We start from the raw sequence: 4,621 nt of genomic DNA on the forward strand, positions 1-4,621 counted from the left end.
GTACTATGTGTCTGGACCTGTGGCCGCTCATCGACATCGCCGGCATCACCGACATTCATGACTTCTAGTTCTGGCGGGTAGTTTGATACTTTCCCGGATTGGCGTGTGTTGGCCCGTGCGAGCCATTCTCGTCGGCGACGCTAGGATCCTTTGCCTTCCCGCACTCGTGGATACATATTTTTGGAATTGTGAAGAGCCCGCATTCGGCTGTCTGATCGTGCCAGTATCGTCTGCGCGCACTACGCGACCATGCAGACGGGGCTAGTGTGAGTGACGTGCTGTGTCGTCTGCTGCCAGCGACAATATCATGGCGGATTACCCAGCATGCATCGCTTCATGCAAGCTCCCTATACGGCTGCCTAGCGACTGCCGAACGGCAGCGGAAAGCGTCGGTTCAGTGCTAGTGTTGCCATTTCTATCTGCGTGCCTTTCGACATCTCAGTATGGCTTTTAACCTTTAGGGCTAGTCGCCTGGTGTTGAGAAGTGTCCTTTACTCATTGAGGCGGCATGAGTACTGGGAGTATCTGAGGCGGCGGATCAATTCGTGCGAGTGCCGGATGGCGTCGGTGTCAGCCACTGTCGGGTTACCGCCGGACTTCGAGGCACCTGTCGATATCAGAGGTAAGTATAATGGTTGACCCTTTAATCATTGCTATCTGCACGGAAGTCACGACATTGAATACAATCAGTGCCATTCGGTGCAATTCTAGTTTTTCGATGCAGATCGTTACGAGAAACGAGGAAGTGCATGCCAGGAAGTAATGGCTGACTTTTGAAGCTCTTCATTGCATCACTGCTTCAGTGCAAATAACTATAGAATTCGCGATCATACTCGCAAAGAGCGACCGGAACCATGATTCACGCTCTACGTGTGACGCCTGATCGCTTTTCGCCATCAAACCTGCAGCTGCTGATCAGTTAATGAGGTAGGTCATGTACTGTACCGCGAGATAACGTACTTCACGTAGGCTAGAAATATACGCTTATAATGTGCTTAGTGTTGTTGGCTGTTTGTTTTTAACTGACGCGGAAATGCATTCAGAACAGTGTTTACACATACATCGTAGCTACAAGTTTACTTCCGACTACCGCTGTCAGGGAGGTTCACTCTAGACAAAGTGCCAAAGAGAAAGACGGCGGGTACAGTAATCTGCGCATATTCCTTGCTTTCCTTACAAGGCATAGATTACTGTTACTTTAAAAGGCAGGGAGAACAGATTCTCAGTGTTACTTTCATCGTGCATGCAATCCGCCCTTCTACACTCAATTATCACTCGTTTTTGTGATAAATTACGCCCATGTTTGGTTCAATTGTGCGCACTTTTTTATGTATTTTTCTCTTGCAGATTAAAAGTGATGAAGCTGCAAACATTTCTTTTTTTCAGACAATCTCACATACAGCCACCCTGGTGCAGTCACTGCATGGACATTTGCAAATGGCCGTGTGTTTCTGCTGCGGATATCATCTTTTACTTGGTGACTTCTAAAGCATGTGATCTTCAGCAGATGAGAAACTTCAGGTCCCTGGAGTCATACAACTATCTGCAAAGTGGGTGGGTGGGTAAAATCCTCATGCACAAAATATCTAGTGACCTGTGCTATGTGAAAGGCATGGTATGCCCATCTCAATCTTTGAGTGCAACGCCAAGAACAGCTTGGGCATGCATCAAGCAACAAGAAGTTATAACCGCCGGATGCACTTGCATGGCCGGGAAAGGGAAAGCCTGCTGTCATGTTGGCGCAGTGCTGTGAAAAATAGAAATGGCCGTTTCAAAAGGCTTGAACACAGCATCTTGCACCGACAGGGCAGCTCTATGGAACAGCGGCCCGAAACGCAACGTGGAGCCAGACATGCTTGAGGACATATCCTTTAAAGTTCAAAAGCAGGTTGTGGATGATCCCTCTACAAAGGATCGGAGACCATCATTCATGCCAATGACCAGAGAAGAGATCCGAAAATTCCATGGAGAGTCACCATTTCCTTACTTGTTTGAAACCCCAGGTAATTAGAATGAACAATATCTTATATATCGTGCTTAACTCTTCAAATTACTGCAAATATCTGACTTGTCCCTGGACAGCTTTGCAGTTAAAAGGCGGTAGCACTGCTTGGTAGCCCTGCTCAGTAATGCTTAAAAGCACAAACTCGAGAATTATTCCCTGTGTTCGTCTTTTGAGCTCCTATTGACATCTCTGACCATCACTGAAGGCGAAAACTAAGTACATAATAAGTTCAAAGCAGAATACTAACTTAGACTTGAAAAAAAAAAGAAGTGCGCAGTGCGAAGGCAAGGCGTGCTCTGCTGGTTCAGGTCTCGACAGTCGCGTATGTAGCGTAAAAACAGTAGTGCTTCTCCTAGTTTCACGTTCACATAGTACACTAGCGGAAACATTCAGTTCATTGCAAGCTGTGAGCTACTTATTAAAGAGCTTGGCCAATAAACAATTAGTTTTGAGGCAAAGACACTCAAATTGGCTCACTGACCTATGTCATAAGGAAGGGGATGGAGAAGGACTTAGAAATACTTCAGCCACAAAGATTTTTATGTGCACTAAAATTGCACAGCATGCATGCACCTTTCTGCAAATTCGGCTCACCATAAATTGGTTTTAGGGCTTATTTTAAGTTTATACCATGGGGTGAAACAATTCTTCTATACGAGACGTTTCACCAGCAAGTACAACGGCAAGTGCCTCCCCTGCCCAGCAAGGATGGAGACAAGCATGATGACCACAGCAGCAACAACTGTGCAGTGTGCAATACTTTTTATGAGCAGCATGTGTCATCCCACGGTGCTGAAATGCTTCAGTCAGACAGCTACCCAAGCAACGCAACTGTGTTTTTTTTCCCGCAAAGTTCGTTTGACCGCTTCAAATGCAAGTAAAGTCCAAAAAAGGGAAAGCACAGCATGCGAGAAGGCAGCGGTGAGGATGCTTTCAGCCAGCTTTTCTGGCAATGCCGCCACCAGATATGGCAAACAAATGGAACATGTAGCCCGCAAGCAATTCTCAAAAAAGACTAGGCTGATTGTTAGGCAAACTGGAACCGTCATGAACACTGAGCTTCCATGGTTCTCTGCCAGTCCTGATAGTCTTATTCAAGGCATGGATGCAATACTTGAAATCAAATGTCCCCATACAAATGACTTTGTACCATTAATCAGCAGTGGCAAGTATGATGTTAGGCTCAACAAAGATGCCGAACCAGAGCTTCAGGACTGTGGACCAAATGGCTATTACAGCCAGGTCCAGTTTCAGATGTTCTGTACAAAGACCCAGGTGTGCTTTTTATATGTTGAGTGTAGAAAATGATGTGATCGTTCAAGTTCCTTATGATGCAAAGTATGTGTCACAGGCTCTACCACGGCTGAAAAAATTCTATTTTTCAGAACTACTTCCACGCTTGACAGACTTACACATCAATGGCAGAATGGATGTGCTATATCAGTACAAGCAAATCTGCTCAGTGTAGTTAGCAGTCGCTCAGTATAAAGGAGGGCACACTAAGTTTTCAATTCACTTGTTGAGCACTTACTTAGGCACCATGAGCGTTTAGTTCAATTTATTTCCTTCAGTACCACACTTTCACTTAAGGCTCACAAATAAGGCAGAGTAATAGTGTTTACAATTGAGAATGCAAGCAAAGTGATGGAAGCGACGAAAATTTCAAATCACTTGAGTTTGCAAAAAATGAGAAAGTTAACATTGGTTTGGTGAACCATATACAACCAAGAGCTAAATTTTTAATGTCCATTACAACATTGCATTTCACCTTTTACTAAAAAAATGTTTCTCAGCTCACCAAAGGACAAATCAGTTAATTATTTTTCATACATTATTGATCTTTGATACAGTAGAATGGTGGGCATATTTTTTTAATTTGTTAAGTTTTGCTTTAATTGATCACAATAGTAATTTGCAAGCCCGTAGTGCACATGAGCTTTGTGCACAACTTTCTGACATCTGTGTTAGCCATCAGGCACACACTGGTAGCCCAAGAATGGAGTTCACAGTGCGCCCCTAAATCTAAAGTTAAATAAATTATGATGTAGCAGTGTGATGAAATATATCAATAGTTAAGATGCTACTTCCTAAAAAGTACTGGAGTAAAACTTTCAAAAGTAAAACACTTTAATGCAAAGTCCAACAGTTGCACCATTTTTGCTGTGAAGTTGAAACCATTGCGCTTTCAAACCTCGCTGCATTTAACAAGGTGTCGAGCAAAATACCCTAGTGATGTCTTGAACAATGCATTTTCTTGCCATTAGCGAGCGAGAAAAATTGTAATCAGTGAAAAGGGACAGTATACAAAAGTTGATGTAACAGTAACCTATGTACTGCAAGTGTTGCTCTGAACACATATTTGCTCTTCAAGTTAGTTGATATATATATATATATATATATATATATATATATATATATATATATATTATACTCACTTTATGCTTTTCAAGAAGATTCCAGGTTGAGTGTATGAGTATCATGTACTTTTGAAGTGCCTAAGATGAAACTAGGAAAAAGTATGAACCGAGTCTTTGGGATAATCTAATATTACAGTGTGAAGACTCGTACGGGCAAGAAAGCCATTGAATGTTACTCTGAAACACTAAGCTGCCACAC

At 43.0% G+C, this 4,621-nt stretch overlaps 1 pseudogene; it reads left to right on the forward strand.

Moving 5' to 3' along the window:
- Nucleotides 1-249: 249 nt before the first annotated feature.
- Nucleotides 250-3,473, forward strand: LOC146170836 (uncharacterized; annotated as a pseudogene).
- Nucleotides 3,474-4,621: the final 1,148 nt, after the last annotated feature.

Source organism: Amblyomma maculatum, unplaced genomic scaffold (assembly GCF_055883805.1).
Source record: "Amblyomma maculatum isolate TAMU_Amacu unplaced genomic scaffold, ASM5588380v1 scaffold_37, whole genome shotgun sequence".
NCBI lineage: Eukaryota > Metazoa > Arthropoda > Arachnida > Ixodida > Ixodidae > Amblyomma > Amblyomma maculatum.